The sequence below is a fragment of the Oncorhynchus keta genome, unplaced genomic scaffold, assembly GCF_023373465.1.
Source record: "Oncorhynchus keta strain PuntledgeMale-10-30-2019 unplaced genomic scaffold, Oket_V2 Un_contig_15566_pilon_pilon, whole genome shotgun sequence".
In the NCBI taxonomy this organism is placed as follows: domain Eukaryota; kingdom Metazoa; phylum Chordata; class Actinopteri; order Salmoniformes; family Salmonidae; genus Oncorhynchus; species Oncorhynchus keta.
This window is the reverse complement of record NW_026279386.1, coordinates 1-17,462: the sequence shown is the minus strand read 5'-3', so window position 1 is coordinate 17,462 and position 17,462 is coordinate 1. Positions and strand designations below refer to the sequence as shown.

The following is a 17,462-nucleotide window of genomic DNA, read 5'->3' as shown; positions in this document are numbered from 1 at the left end:
TATAAAACACAGGGTCTATATAAAACACAGTGTCTATATAAAACACAGTGTCTATATAAAACACAGGGTCTATATAAAACACAGTGTCTATATAAAACACAGGGTCTATATAAAACACAGGGTCTATATAAAACACAGGGTCTATATAAAACACAGTGTCTATATATAACACAGGGTCTATATATAACACAGTCTCAGCTATGTTTAAGCATCCCTCAGAGGTCATGTTTTATCTTGTAGTGAGGAGATGAGTAACCTTTCCTGAAACCTGAAGACTTGTGTTAGCTCCCCAAGGATTCAAACCAGGTTAGTTAACACTGGTGTAACACTCTTACTCTCTGCAGTTATGTTGCTGTGTACAGTATATTGACCTCAGTGAGATGCTGTAACACACGTTTAAACCACTAGATACACTTGCTACATTCTCACTTTGTCACTTCGACTGGCTTTGTATGTAATTTATGTCTTGGAATTCATTACACTCCTCTGTGACACTGCTTTCTTCAAATCGACTTCAAATGAAATTTAAATCCTGATACTCGTTCCATTCTGTTTCTTATCTTCTCTTCCGATCTCTCTCCTCTCATACCCTACCATTCTCTTTCACCCTTCCACCCCTCCTCTCTCTTTCTCACTGTCTCTTTCTCTTTCCCCTTATCCTTATCTCCCTCTCAGCTCCCTTCTCTCCTCTCGGCAGTGAGACTGTGGTGAAGTTTGATCCCTATGGCGACGGGATGGGACGTTACAACATCTTCAGTTACCAGCGCAACGCTGATCGCTATGGCTACGTGCCCATCGGTGAGTGGGCGGAGACTCTGAGCCTGAGCAGTGACCTGATTCGCTGGCCAAGGGAGGTGGTGCCCCCATCCCAGTGCAGTGACCCATGTGCCCGCAATGAGATGAAGAAGATGCAGGCTGGTGAGGAACACACACAGACTCACACACACACACACACACACACACACACACACACACACACACACACACACACACACACACACACACACACACACACACACACACACACACACACACATAGGGCATTGAGCAGGCTGCTCACTGCGATCTAGTGACAGCACTAATAGAAGTTTTCATGTAATTTGTTTTGGAGAATGAAATAATTTTAGCAGCTGGCGTTCATGTAAACAACCTAGTTTCCTTTTCTAACATAAACTCTGCCTAAGTTAATGCATATGTTTTATACCTGTATCTTGTAGGAGAGTACTGTTGTTGGATCTGTACCGCATGTGAGGCTCATGAGTACCTAGCTGATGAGTTCACCTGTTCGCCCTGCGCCCCCGGCCAGTGGCCCAGTGAAGACCTCACTTTCTGCTATGACCTGCCCGAGGACTACATCATGTGGGAGGACGCCTGGGCCATCGGACCCATCAGCATCGCCATTGTCGGGTGAGACTTTAGACTTTAGAGGAGAGGAAGAGGGATAAGTATCACCAGTTGGTATATATATATATAGTGCATTCAGACCCATTCCCTTTTACACATTTGGTTAAGTTACAGCCTTATTCTATAAAATATATATATATATTTGTATCACCATCAATCTACACACAATACCCCATAATGACAAAGCGAAAAACAGGTTTTTCGAACTTTTGCAAATTTATAAAACATGCCTGATTTACGTAAGTGTTCAGACCGTTTGTTATGAGACTTGAAATTGAGCTCAGGTGCATCCTGTTTCCATTGATCATCCTTGAGATATTTCTACAACTTGATTGGAAAACCACCTGTGGTAAATTCAATGGATTGGACATGATTTGGAAAGGTACACACCTGCCTATATAAGTTCCCACAGCTGACAGTGCATGCCAGAGCAAAACCAAGCCATGAGGTTAAAGGAATTGTCTGTAGAGCTCTGAGACAGGATTGTGTCGAGGCACAGGTCTGGGGAACGGTACCAAAAATGTCTTCAGCATTGAAGGTCCCAAAGAACACAGTGGCCTCCATCATTCTTAAATGGAAGAATTTTGGAACCACCAAAACTATTCCTAGAGCTGTCCAAACTGAGCAATTGGGGGAGAAGGGCCTTGGCTAACCCTTCTCAAGTCTGATGAAACCAAGATTTAATTTTTTCCAGTGCACCAGCAACTCCTGTGGCGGGCCCGGCGCAGTGCATGCTAACCAAGGTCGCCAGGTGCACAGTGTTTCCTCCGACACATTGGTGCGGCTGGCTTCTGGGTTAGATGCGCACTGTGTTAAGAAGCAGTGCGGCTTGGTTGGGTTGTGTTTCGGAGGACGCATAACTTTCGAACTTCATCTCTCCCGAGCCGTACGGGAGTCGTTGCGATGAGACAAGATAGTAACTACTAACAATTTGATACCACGAAAAAGGGTGAAATTCACAAAAAAAAAAAAATGGCAAGCCTCATGTCTGAAAGAAACCTGGCACCATCCCTACGGTGAAGCATGGTGGTAGGCGCATCATGTTCTGGGGGTGTTTTTCAGCAGCAGGGACTGGGAGACTAGTCAGGATTGAGGGAAAGATGGACACGGGGTAAATTACAGAGAGATCCTTGACGAAAACTGCTCCAGAGCGCTAAGGACCTCAGAATGGGGTGAAGGTTCACCTACCAACAGGATAACGACCCTAAGCACACAGCCAACACACCGCAGGAGTGGCTTCAGGACAAGTCTCTGAATGGCCTTGAGTGGCCCAGCCAGAGCCCGGACTTGAACCCGATCAAAGACATACAAAAGGCATAGGTGTAAAGTACAGGCTTTTGTTTAGGCCTCGTACAAATTCTAGTCGAATTAAGGGATTCAATAAAATCAACTGAAACTGATTTACTCTCCCTCTGCAGGTTCCTCTGTACATCTCTGGTGTTCTGGGTGTTTGTGAGACACAACAACACGCCCCTGGTGAAGGCGTCAGGCAGAGAGTTGTGTTACATCCTGCTGCTGGGTGTCTTCATGTCCTACTCCCTCACCTTCCTCTTCCTGGCCAAGCCCTCTCCTACTATCTGCGCCATGCGACGCCTCGGCCTAAGCACCTCATTCGCTGTCTGCTACTCAGCCCTGCTCACTAAGACCAATCGGATCGCCCGGATCTTCAGCGGGGTAAAGGACGGGGCGGGACCACAAGGCCTCGCTTCATAAGCCCCACCTCTCAGGTCAGAGGTCATCCTAGCTGTCAATCAAACAGGGATAGAGGGGAAGGGGAGGGGAGGAAGGTAGGGACGGAAGTTATAGCTCAGATGATGGTGTTCCTCTGTCTGATGGTGTCCCCTTCCCCCTTGCCCTCCTCTCCCCAGGTGTTTATCTGTCTCAGTCTGATATCGGTCCAGTTAGTGATGGTGTCTGTGTGGTTGCTGCTGGAGGTTCCTGGTACCAGGAGATTTACGTTACCGGAGCGACGGCAGACAGTGATCCTGAAGTGTAACGTCCGTGACTCCAGCATGCTGCTGTCACTAGTATATGACGTGCTCCTGGTCATCCTGTGTACCGTGTAGGTGGTGTGTGTGTGTGTGTGTGTGTACTTCTCAAGATGTATTATTCTGTTTATCTTTTGACTTGAAGGATTATTTAGTCTTTCTTTTCGTGTCCTTTATCTGATCTAGTTATGCCTTCAAGACCAGGAAGTGTCCAGAGAACTTCAATGAGGCTAAATTCATAGGATTTACCATGTACACAACCTGTATCATCTGGCTAGCCTTCCTGCCCATATTCTACGTCACATCCAGTGACTACAGGGTGAGAGCATGGTACACACACACACACACAAACACACACAGCCCTAGGCTGTGGAAAAAATAAACCGCTCCTGTGGTCTCATTAATCTGACTTTGTGATTAGTCAGGTAGGGTGTGTGAAAGCAGGATCACGCGCATGTGTGCTTTTGTGTGTGTTCATGCATATGTCCACAAAAATAATCCTTCCTTCCTCTGCTCCTCTGTTCCAATGGAGTTACCATGCGATCTGTTTCCCTCTACAGGTCCAGACCACCACCATGTGTATCTCTGTCAGTCTCAGTGGTTTCGTGGTGTTGGGCTGTATGTTCGCTCCCAAGGTTCACATCATCATGTTTCAACCACAGAAGAACGTCACCAGTCTCCGCCTCAATATCAACCGCTTCAGTGTCAGTGGTCCTGCCACCACATGCGCTTCACACGGTATGGTTCAGTTACGGTCATAGACACTGACCACTGTGCATGGTTTGTTTATGTTGCCGAGTTATAATTTAACTAAATTCCTCCATATTTTTTCTTCCCATTTTTCTCTCTCTCTCTCTCTCTCTCTCTCTCTCTCTCTCTCTCTCTCTCTCTCTCACACACACACACACACATCAGTGAGTGCCCAGTATGTACCGACTGTGTGTAATGGGAGAGAAATTGTTGACTCCACCACTTCCTCTCTGTGACCCCACCCACTCACCTCTCTATCCCCACCCCTCAGAGACTTAGTCAATAGGCACACATTGTGCCCCCTGTCCCTTCTCCCACCACGTGGACTACCACAGTACCATTTCATGTCTGTAGAAAGTGTGCATTATGATTCAATTATTTTCTAGTGCTGTACATATCATGGAATCAACATTGTTGTAGACATACAAAAGAACAAGAGAAAATTTGTAGGAGGATTTTTTGACGCTTTGTTTTTGATAGCTTTGTTAAAAGGTTGTGTTAATTTATTTATAACTGTGTTAGGGTTGTGATAGGAATGTGTTAGGGTTGTGATAGGAGTGTGTGTGATAGGAGTGTGTGTGTGTGTGTGTGTGTTAGGGTTGCGATAGGAGTGTGTGTGTTAGGGTTGCGATAGGAGTGTGTTGTTGTGGTGTGTGTGTGTGTGTGTGTTAGGGTTGTGATAGGAGTGTGTTGTGGTGTGTGTGTGTTAGGGTTGCGATAGGAGTGTGTTGTGGTGTGTGTGTGTGTTAGGGTTGTGATAGGTATGTGTGTTAGGGTTGTGATAGGTAATGCTGACAACACCGGCCACGTGCGTGCGAATGCATGTGCCATTGCGCGCATGATGATTTTGTACATCCACACCAGACGCGATCGTGACACGCAGGTTGAAATATCAAAACCAACGATATTAATTTGGAGGCAGGTCGAAACATTCATGGACATTTAGCTAGCTAGCTGTTGAGACTGCTAGTTAGTCCTGGGAGATGCACATTGGGTTGATATTTTACCTGACATGCATATGGTCTTCTAACTTTAACATTTTGACCCGGAGTCATACAAAGTCTTGTTCCTCTACTCTGACGATTAATCCACAGATAAAAAATGAAAACCTACTTAGTTTTGTTATATTGAATTAATCTCTCCTCCTGTGTTTGTCAAGCATCCACGTGGGTCTGTATCTTCCTGATATTCAATCAGGAGGGGACTTGCAGTCCGTGGAGCGTCTCAAATAGAACCAAGTTCTATTTTAGCGTGTGGCTATGCAGACGCTCATGCAGACGCTCGTTCAAGCACGTGAGCGGTGCGTACCAAATGATTGAATAATATATACTGTATGTGTCCATTTATTTTGCAACACTCGTGCACACAATGTGGCCTGTGAGGTTTGCGTGTTAGAGTTGTGATAGGAGTGTGTGTGTGTGTGTGTGTTAGGGGTGTCTGAAAACAGATGTTCTGTACGAGTAGTGGCTGCAACAGCCTCACCTGCAATAGCCCACAGACTTTCTACTCTTGTGCTTTTTTTTTTTTGTAGGTCTCATTGTAATAACCCAGTCAGTATGCATTTGTATGTTGTATCTGTATATTTGTATATATAATTACTGATGGTTGGAACAGCACAATGTTGACAGTATTATGTAACTCCAGTAGAATTCCCACTACTGTGGACTGACTGTGGATGAAGCTCTATGAGTGTTGACTAGCCCATAGGAATAGAAGGGCTAGAACGGACGGACATAGTTTTAAATTCATATAGTATGTTGAATCACACATTTGCTCTTATTGTAGCAGAATAGTATCAAATATGTATTAAACTTTCCCAATATGGCAGCCAGTCCACCCAATATGGACTGTGGCTTTGAACTGGAATGTTCCTTCTACTCATTCTAATTCCATGGAACAGCCACTGTATAGGAGGGTCCCTTTACCTTGATGGCCATAGTAACAGACGTGTGTACTACAACAATGTTTCTATTTAACTGGTATTTCCGCATCAAACGTTAGCATCTGTGTGATAACACAAGGTAGTTAATTAAAAGTGACTCTTTCCAAGTCTTAACTGTCAATATTAAAGAAACATTGTTGATGCAATGCCACAATCATAAACTCAGTCATTGATGTTTTAGCATTTACATTCTTTGAAATCATTCCACAAGCACGGTTTGTAGAAAAGACTTTGCTGCAAACAAGTCTAGTTGAACACACATCTTCCCTGCATCCTTTAAACCAATGGGTAGTGCGTTCTCCCATGTCAATGTGTCCTGTTGTCATGTGATGTTCTATTAACTGCTATGCGCTGTGTGTCTGCTAGACTTATGCTCCAGTAGAGGCTGTCCTTATAGGCACAGATCTAGGATCCGTTTACAGTCCACCAAGCCTAACCTTAACCAGTAGGGGTAAAGATGTAAAACTGACCTTAGAGCAGTGTCTGTGGTTAAAGTCATCCTACTCCCGGTGTTACTATAACCCCGTCTCATTGTGTATATAAAATCAGGTGGGAGGAAGTTATTTTTTATGCATCTCAAATGGATTCCTATCCTGGTCGCCTCATCTTCTTTCCTTTATCCCACTTTTCCGTATTGTGAAACATTAAGGAAGTGGAGTCCAGGAGAATGAGGCCACACCCCTCTCTGCTAACAGGATTTCCTGGGGGTGTAATAACCGGTGTTGCACCTCTGACGCAGTGAGCCTGTCAAACATTTCCCCAAAGTCTTTGCAATAGTGAAAGACAGACACAAAGTGGGAGAGAGCGTTTCTGTGATTGAGCGAACCTAAAGAAGTTTGTGTGTGTTGCAGCAGGCCAAGAGGACCTGGATTATGTAAAGCATCCCATGGCAGGCAGAGCAGCAGAGGACCTGCTCAGAGATTGGGGTCATTTGTTGTCCCCAGCCTTGCAAGATACTAGACCCTCCCCCAGCCTTGCATCCAGATACTATGGCCCAGGAGCCTTGCACCCACAGATACTAGACCCTCCTATTCCCTCCCCAGCCTTGCACCCACCAGATAATAGACCCTCCTATTCAGCCCAGATACAGACCCTCCTATTCCCTCCCCCTCCCCAGCCTTGCAACATACACATTCCCAGCCTCCCCACAGCTAGACTCACCCAGATACTGGGACCTACCAGATACTAGACCCTTTGCCTTGTCCCTAGGCTTATGCATTCACTCCCCAGCCTTGCACCTACCATATACTCCCCAGACCCACCAGATACTAGACCCTCTATTCCTCCCAGCCAGCTAGACCCCTCCTATTCCCTCCCCCAGCCTTGCACCCACCAGATACTAGACCAGCCTTGCACCTACCAGATACTAGACCCTCCTATTCCCTCCCCAGCCTTGCACCCACCAGATACTAGACCCTCCTATTCCCTCCCCAGCCTTGCACCCACCAGATACTAGACCCTCCTATTCCCTCCCCAGCCTTGCACCCACCAGATACTAGACCCTCCTATTCCCTCCCCAGCCTTGCACCCACCAGATACTAGACCCTCCTATTCCCTCCCCAGCCTTGCACCCACCAGATACTAGACCCTCCTATTCCCTCCCCAGCCTTGCACCCACCAGATACTAGACCCTCCTATTCAGCCTTGCCCCACCAGATACCTTGCACCTACCAGGTACTAGACCCTCCTATTCACCCTCCCCCAGCCTTGCACCCTCCTATTCCAGATACTAGACCCTCCTATTCTCCCTCCCCGCATTGCACCTACCAGATACTAGACCCTCCTATTCCCTCCCCCGCATTGCACATCACTATAGCAAACCTACTGCAACATTGCACCTACCAGGTACTTCCTATTCACTCCCCCAGCCTTCCTTTTGTTCTGAAACCACCAAAGATCCACTTTCACAATTCCTTTTGTTCTGGGATGGGATGGGGAGTCAAGCATGAAGAACAGAGGTGGCGGATGTTGATTCACACAAGTTCAAATCAAACTTTATTTGTCACATGCGCTGACTACAAGTGCACAGTAGACCTTACCGTGAAATGCTTACTTTCAAGCCCTTAACCAACAGTGCAGTTCATGAAGAGTTAAGAAAATATTTACCAAATAAAAACTAAAGTAAAAAATAATAAAAACACAATAACATAACAATAATGAGGCTATATACAGCGGGTAGACTTGGCGCCCGGTACCGCGTGCCTTAAGGTAGCAGAGAAAACAGTGACTTGGGTGACTGGAGTCTCTGACAATATTATGGGTTTTCCTCTGACACTGCCTATTATATAGGTCCAGGAATGCATGAAGCTTGGCCCCAGTGATGTACTGGGCACGTACGCACTACCCTCTGTAGTGCCTTATGGTCAGATGCCAAGCAGTTGTCATACTAGGCAGTGATTCAACCAGTCAGAATGCTCTTGATGGTGCAGCTGTAGAACTTGAGGATTTGGGGACCCATACCAAATCTTTTCTGTCTCCTGAGGGGGAAAGGTTTTGTCGTGTGCCCTCTTCACGACTGTCTTGGTGTGTTTGGACCATGATAGATCGTTGGTGATGTGGACACCAAGGAAATCACGACCTGCTCCATGACAGCCCCGTTGATGTTAATGGGGCCTGTTCAGCCCGCTTTTCCTTTTCCATCAGCTCCTTTGTCATTGAGGGAGAGGTTGTGGTCCTGGCACCACACTGCCAGGTCTCTGACCTCCTCCTTATAGGCTGTCTAAATGTTGTCGGTGATCAGGCCTACCACTGTGTCGTCAGCAAACTTAATGGTGGTGTTGGAGTCGTGTTTGGCCACGCAGTCGTGGGTGAACAGGGAGTACAGGAGGAGACTAAGTACCCACCCGAGGGGCCCCAGTGTTGAGGATCAGCGTGGCAGACGTGTTGTTGCCTACCCTTACCACCTGGGGGCGTCCTGTCAGGAAGTCCAGGATCCAGTTGCAGAGGGAGATGTTTAGTACCAGGGTCATTACTGATGAACTTTGTGGGCACTATGGTGTTGAACGCTGATAAGTAGTCAATGAATAGCATTCTCACATAGGGGTTCCTTTTATCCAGGTGGGAAAGGGCAGTGTGGAGTGCGATTGAGGCATCAGTGGATCTGTTGGGGTGGTATGCGAATTGGAGTGGGTCTAGGGTGTCCGGGAGGATGCTGTTGATGTGAGCCATGACCAGCCTTTCAAAGCACTTCATGGCTACCGACGTAGTGTTCTACGGGGCGGTAGTCATGTAGGCAGGTTACCTTCTCTTCTTTGAGCACAGGGACTATGGTGGTCTCCTTTGAAACATGTAGGTATTACAGACTCAGTCATTTAGAGGTTGAAAATGTCAGTGAAGACACTTGCCAGTTGGTCCGCGCATGCTTTGAGTACACGTCCTGGTAATCCATCTGGCTTTGTGAATGTTGACTTGTTTAATAAAGGTCTTGCTCACATCGGCTGCCGAGAGCTTTATCACACATTCATCCAGAACACTGGTGCTCGTGCATGCTTCAGTGTTGCTTGCCTCGAAGCGAGCGTAAAAGGCATTTAGCTTGTCTGGTAGGCTCGCGTCACTGGGCAGCTTGCGTCTGGGTTTCCCTTAGTAGTCCATAGTAGTTTAAGCCCTGCCACATCCGACGAAGGTCAGAGCCGGTGTAGTAGGATTCAATCTTACTACACCGGCTCTCTAATGACGGGACTCAGCCAACTCTTCTCTCCACATTCCACCTCTCCATCTCACTCCCAGCCTTTGTCTCCCCATCTTTCTCTGTCACCCACGCCAGTCTCTCTTCTCTCATCTTGTGAAACTTTGCTGGTGCACTTGTCTGAGCCAAGATAGCTTAAGACAGGCTCTGTACAGATCCTGAGCCCACTGCAACACATCATGCCAAGAAGGGTTCTATGAGCCCACTCCAACAGGCCAAGCACACGGAAACAGAGCCGGACTCATATACAAGCCAAGGACATGGGGCTGTCACAACTGGAGCCTTGAGGAGATGGAAGAGTTGGATAGGGAGAGATATGAGGCATATAACTACTCCCTTTGAAAGACTACTACTTAGCTTGACCAACAGATGACAGGCATTGTAATGTGTACATATGATAATATGCTATGAAAGTGACTGGTCATTCACTAGCAATGTAGATCAGTACAACAGAACAGTGATGTTAAGTCAGTGTTTTACCATTATCAGTGTCAATTTTAATGGTACCAAGTGTGTCCAAAGGGGTCTTTAATAATGTTAACAAATGTGTTCGCTTTCACAGCGTATTCTAAACTGGAATTAACCAGTGTTCCCCAGATGTTAAAGGAACAGGCCAGAACATTCCAGAGTCGAGGTAGAAGTTGCTCCTATAAGCACAGATCTAGGATCAGATCCTCAATTCTAACTGTAACCATTAGAGGATGACAATGCATCTGACCCTAGATCAGTGGTTAGGGACAATTTCACCCTACTCCACAATCTGGAGTCAAGGTGAACCCTGACCTCTTTGGAATGGCCAATCACAAAGCAATAGAGCTCATGATGCGTGCAATAATGAAGACATGATGACATCATAATAAACCATAACAAATGATACGCCTGTGTTGTTTGCTGTTTCTTGTGTGTGCAGGACCTTCATTAGAAGTGAAGGGACAGATTCAAAGTGTACACAAACCATTTATTTAACTTGAAATAACAGAAAGAATGTCAGAATCATATCATCGTATGCATAATGTAACATCGCCACGCCTGACTGAACTAGGAGAGGGTGAGGGACACTCCTCTTCAACATCACCATGGTAACCCAAAGCCTACACAGCCCCCTAAAACAAACCAGACAGACCAAATGTGTCACTGCTCACCGATGGTGCTGGTCAGACTGAGATGAGACTGTACAAGGGTGTGTGTGTGTGTGTAAGTCGGTCGAGTTTCTAGGCTATGTGTGCACTTCTATCTCAAAGGATTGGACAGAAAGAACATCCCACCAAGCCTTTCAGAGGGCACGTGGAACACTTTCTTTCCTCATCCAGATTATTAAGAAAGAGTTTAAGGGTTGGTGTGAAGTTGGTCTCAGATGGCAAAACACCTGAATAAAAACAACATGGCCACCAAAGCAACCTGATAACAGAGTGACGGAAAATAACACAAAAACATCCCACATTTAGACTCTACACCACCCATATCTTACATCACCCATATACATACACACCCTCTTAAATTACATCACCCATATACCACACCATACACACCCTCTTAAATTACATCTTACACCCACCATATACCACACCATACACACCTCAGAATCTTCTTAAATTACATCACCCATATACCACACCATACACACCCTCTTAAATTACACCACCCATATACCACACCACACACCCTCTTAAATTACATCACCCATATACCACACCATACACACCCTCTTAAATTACACCACCCATATACCACACCATACACACCCTCTAAATTACACCACCCATATACCACACCATACACACCCTCTTAAATTACACCACCCATATACCACACCATACACACCCTCTTAAATTACATCACCCATACCACACCATACACACCCTCTTAAATTACATCACCCATATACCACACCACCCTCTTAATTACACACCTCTTAAATTACACCACCCCATATACCACACCATACACACCCTCTAAATTACATCACCCATATACCACACCATACACACCTCTTAAATTACACCACCCATATACCACACCATACACACCTCTTAAATTACACCATCCATATACCACACCATACACACCCTCTTAAATTACACCACCCATATACCACACCATACACACCCTCTTAAATTACACCACCCATATACCACACCATACACACCCTCTTAAATTACACCACCCACCCATATACACCATACACACACCCTCTTAAATCACATCACCCATATACCACACCATACACACCCTCTAAATTACACCACCCATATACCACACCATACACACCCTCTTAAATTACACCACCCATATACCACACCATACACACCCTCTTAAATTACATCACCCATATACCACACCATACACACCCTCTTAAATCATGCCAGCCATATACCACACCATACACACCCTCTTAAATCAGGCCAGCCATATACCCACCCATACACACACTCTTAAATCATGCCAGCCATATACCAACAATCCAGAGATAATGAAAGAAGGTGTAATGTCCTTTCACATGTGTTTGTGTCAGTGAGCGTGCATTATGGGTGTGTGTTCTCTCAGGGGGGTCTGTGTACTCTGAATGTGTGTATGTATCACAGGAGGCTGCTGATGGGAGGACAGCTCATAGTAATGGCCGGAACGGGCGAATGGACTGACATCAAACACATGGAAACCATGTTTGATGTATTTCATGCCATTCCACTCCAACCTTTACCACGAGCCCCTCCTCCCCATTAAGGTGCCACCAACCTCCTGTATGTGTTAAGGTTTCAAACACTCAACAGGGGTGATCTGTTGAAAAAGTCTCTGAGGGGTTGGTCTCTCTCCCTGTTCTCTTTCTTCACCCCCAACACCAATCCGTTTGACTGTGAGTAGTTCTACCGTTTCCCTGTGGATGAAATAGACAAATACACACGTTAGTCCGTGATCTAGCATTACCAAGAGAAACAGATTCTGCACCTGCAAATTAATGCACACACGTAGATAATGTAGTTTGATTTCTGTGTAGTTTTACCCTAGATGTGATGGCTTTGAGTTTGCGTAACAGTGATGTTTTTTTGGAGTAGACTACCTCGTCCTCCACCCATCCCTCCCTCCATCACAGCTGTCCAACCACCGCAGTTAACACCTTATTGGACGACATCACCAGCTTAGAGAATTTATACTCCAGCCTATCAGAGACAGGGAGACTTAGAAAAGTCAACCTAGAGTACTTGTTCTTCCAGAAGTATGAATGAATTAATGGGGTGAAGGACTGAATCAGTTCCTACCTCTTGTTCGTCTTCCAGAAGTAGCAGATGAAGAGCAGTGCGGCGGTGAATACTCCTATCGCCGCCCCCATCTTTACCAAGAAGTCCATGCTATTACGGCCAGGTCTTGTTCTCAGGGAGGACACCCCTGTTCTACACAGTTTTGGTTCCATTCCACACATACAGCAAGTTCTGAAGAGAGAGCAGGAACACACAAATGATCAAGTTAAATGTAATATTATATAATTTAGCAATAAGGCCTGGGGGATGTAGTATATGGCCAATATACCACGCCTAAGTGTTGTTCTTACGCACAACGCAATGTGGAGTGCCTGGGATACAGCCATTAGCCATGGTATATTGGCCTATACCACAAACCCCTGAGGTGCCTTATTGATATTATAAACTGGTTTCAACATAATTAGAACAGTAATAATAATGTTTTGGTCATACGCGTGGTATATGGTCTGATATACACGGCTTTCAGCCAATCAGCATTCAGGGCTCGAACCACCCCGGCTTTATAACTGAACATAGAGAATGGTAAGTATAACACACGCACACACCTCCCTTGCAGGCTGTCTCTATCTGGTGGTAGTACGTGGCGGTATACTGAGGGACACGCCCTCCGGTACAGCCGTCACATCTCCCAGCCGGACACTGACTACAACAGAGGAAATATACCGTAACTGTTATGTATGTAACCATTACTTTATAAAGGACAGTCTCAATGAGATTTAATCTAATCAAATCTGAATGCAAATCCATGTTTGTCTTCAGCTTCCTTCATTCCCCCAGCCTGCAGCCCATCACACAGAGTTAGATAACTAGCTGCCTGGGGAGTAAAAAAAACTACTCCATACTAATTTGACAGTCACAAGAGGATTCAGATTTTCTGTGAATTCAGTTTGCAGTTCATTTCGAGCTTGGACTCTTTCAAGTCGCTCCTTTTAGTAGAAAACTCCATTGAGGCTGCAGTTTCTGAGAAAGACAAAGAGGAAAAGAGAGAAAGAAAGAGAGAGGGAGGGGGAAGAGGAGCGGTAAGGAGCCAGATAGACAGTAAGTACCTGGGTACTGTGAGTTCTCCATGTGAGCTCCTATCCGAGTTACAGCGAAGTGTCACTACTCACACACGACCTGCTTCACATGCCGAGGCTGCCCCAGAGAACTAATCAATAGATGGTGAAAAAACAGCAGGGTACTACTGTGTAAGAGCTACTAAAAACTACTCGCTGGGTCCCAATAACAGTATCCACAGAAGAGGTTGTTTTAGAATGTGTTTTTAAGATGTAGAGAACATAAACCTACCGGTAGAAGTTTGCATTTAGGACTTTGTTGGTGATCTTATGGAACAAGTCTGGTCTTGCCTTCACTCCATCCAGGGGCCACTGGTGCTCCTACACACATTCAGCCATCAACAGGGTTGGGAAGGTTACTTTCTAAATGTAATCCATTACAGGTACTAGCTACCTTCTAATGAATGCTCCTATCGCCGCCCCCACCTGTAAAAAGAAGTCCATGCTATTACACGGAGAGTAACTATTCTCTGGGAGAGAGGTGGACACACATGATAAGTTGAATTTAATATTATATACAATTGAAGTCAGAAGTTTACGTACACCTTAGCCAAATACATTAAACTCAGTTTTCACAATTACTTACATTTAATGCTAGTAAAGACGTCTTTTGTCTTAGGTAAATTAGGATCACCACTTTATTTTAAGAATGTGAAATGTCAGAATAATAGTAGAGAGAATGATATATTTCAGCTTTATTTCTTTCATCACATTCCCAGTGGGTCAGAAGTTTGCATACACTCAATTAGTATTTGGGTAACATTGCCTTTAATTTGTTTAACTTTGGGTCAAACGTTTCGGGTAGCCTTCTACAAGCTTTCCACAAAAGTTTGGGTTTGCACATTCTCTAGATGAGCTGGTAACTGAATCGGGTTTTTAGGCCTTTTCTATAGGATTGAGGTCAGAGCTTTGTGATGGCCACACCAATTCCTTGACTTTGTTGTCCTTAAGCCATTTGCCTAACTTTGGAAGTATGCTTGGGTTCATTTTCCATTTAGAAGACCCATTTGCAACCAAGCTTTAACTTCCTGACTGATGTCTTGAGATGCTGCTTCAAAATATATGCCATTTAGCTGCTATTTACAGTCATGTGTGCATACATTCTACGTATGGGTGGTCCAGGGGAATCGAACCCACTAACCTGGCGTTACAAGCGCCATGCTTTGTGAAGGACCAGAAGGGCTTCAATTTATCCCATCTATTTCCATCCTCATGATGCACCAGTCCCTACTGCAGCAAAGCACCCCCACAACATGATGCTGCCACCCCTGTGCTTCACGGTTAGCATGGTATTCTTCGGGTTGCAAGCCTCCCTCATTTTGTCTGTCATAGTTGAAGTGTACCTATGATGAAAATTACAGGCCTCTCTCATCTTTTTAAGTGGGAGAACTTGCACAATTGGTGGCTGACTAAATACTTTTTGCCCCACTGTATAGGCCTATTGTTTACGTTTTTGTTGGTGACACTTTGATATCTCAATCATTTGCAGCCGTTTAAAGGGTGAATCACATTTGAAACAGTAGCTCCGGGCAGCCGTAGCGGAAATGGAGGAAAATCCGCTCCCCGAGCGGAAATGGAGGAAAACGGCGGACCTGGCATCCTTTCGCTCCCTCCTCTGCATCTGCCTTCTAACCCTAGGAAGCTCTTTGCCACCTTCTCCTCCTCCTGAATCCTCCTCCTCCTCCCTCTCTGCAGATGACTTCGCCAACCATTTTGAAAAGAAGGTCGACGACATCCGATCCGTTGCTAAGTCAAACGACACCGCTGGTTCTGCTCTACACTGCCCTACCCTGTGCTCTGACCTCTTTCTCCTCTCTCCAGATGAAATCTCGTTTTGTGACGGCCGGGCCGCCCAACAACCTGCCCGCTTGACCCTATCCCCTCCTCTTTCTCCAGACCATTTCCGGAGACCTTCCCTTACCTCACCTCGCTCATCAACTCATCCCTGACCGCTGGCTACGTCCCTCCCGTCTTCAAGAGAGCGAGAGTTGCACCCTTCTGAAAAACCTACACTCGATCCCTCCGATGTCAACAACTACAGACCAGTATCCCTTCTCTCTTTTCTCTCCAAAACTCTTGAGCGTGCTGCCCTTGGCCAGCTCTACCGCTATCTCTCTCAGAATGACCTTCTTGATCCAAATCAGTCAGGTTTCAAGACTAGTCATTCAACTGAGACTGCTCTTCTCTGTATCACGGAGGCGCCCGCACTGCTAAAGCTAACTCTCTCTCCTCTGCTCTCATCCTTCTAGACCTATCGGCTGCCTTCGATACTGTGAACCATCAGATCCTCCTCTCCACCCTCTCCGAGTTGGGCATCTCTCCGGCGCGGCCCACGCTTGATTGCGTCCTACCTGACAGGTCGCTCCTACCAGGTGGCGTGGCGAGAATCTGTCTCCTCACCACGCGCTCTCACCACTGGTGTCCCCAGGGCTCTGTTCTAGGCCCTCTCCTATTCTCGCTATACACCAAGTCACTTGGCTCTGTCATAACCTCACATGGTCTCTCCTATCATTGCTATGCAGACGACACACAATTAATCTTCTCCTTTCCCCTTCTGATGACCAGGTGGCGACCGCATTCTGCATGTCTGGCAGACATATCAGTGTGGATGACGGATCACCACCTCAAGCTGAACCTCAGCAAGACGGAGCTCCTCTTCCTCCCGGGAAGGACTGCCCGTTCCATGATCTCGCCATCACGGTTGACAACTCCATTGTGTCCTCCTCCCAGAGCGCTAAGAACCTTGGCGTGATCCTGGACAACACCCTGACGTTCTCAACTAACATCAAGGCGGTGTCCCGCTCCTGTAGGTTCATGCTCTACAACATCCGCAGAGTACGACCCTGCCTCACACAGGAAGCGGCGCAGGTCCTAATCCAGGCACTTGTCATCTCCCGTCTTGATTACTGCAACTCGCTGTTGGCTGGGCTCCCTGCCTGTGCCATTAAACCCCTACAACTCATCCAGAACGCCGCAGCCCGTCTGGTGTTCAACCTTCCCAAGTTCTCTCACGTCACCCCGCTCCTCCGCTCTCTCCACTGGCTTCCAGTTGAAGCTCGCATCCGCTACAAGACCATGGTGCTTGCCACGGAGCTGTGAGGGGAACGGCACCTCAGTACCTCCAGGCTCTGATCAGGCCCTACACCCAAACAAGGGCACTGCGTTCATCCACCTCTGGCCTGCTCGCCTCCCTACCACTGAGGAAGTACAGTTCCCGCCAGCCCAGTCAAAACTGTTCGCTGCTCTGGCCCCCAATGGTGGAACAAACTCCTCACGACGCCAGGACAGCGGAGTCAATCACCACCTTCCGGAGACACCTGAAACCCCACTCTTCAAGGAATACCTAGGATAGGGTAAGTAAGGGTAAGTAATCCTTCTCACCCC

The 17,462-nt window shown here is 46.4% G+C and overlaps 1 pseudogene; it reads left to right on the top strand.

Moving 5' to 3' along the window:
- The first annotated feature begins 675 nt into the window (after positions 1-675).
- On the top strand, positions 676-4,752 carry LOC127919021 (metabotropic glutamate receptor 3-like; annotated as a pseudogene).
- Positions 4,753-17,462: the final 12,710 nt, after the last annotated feature.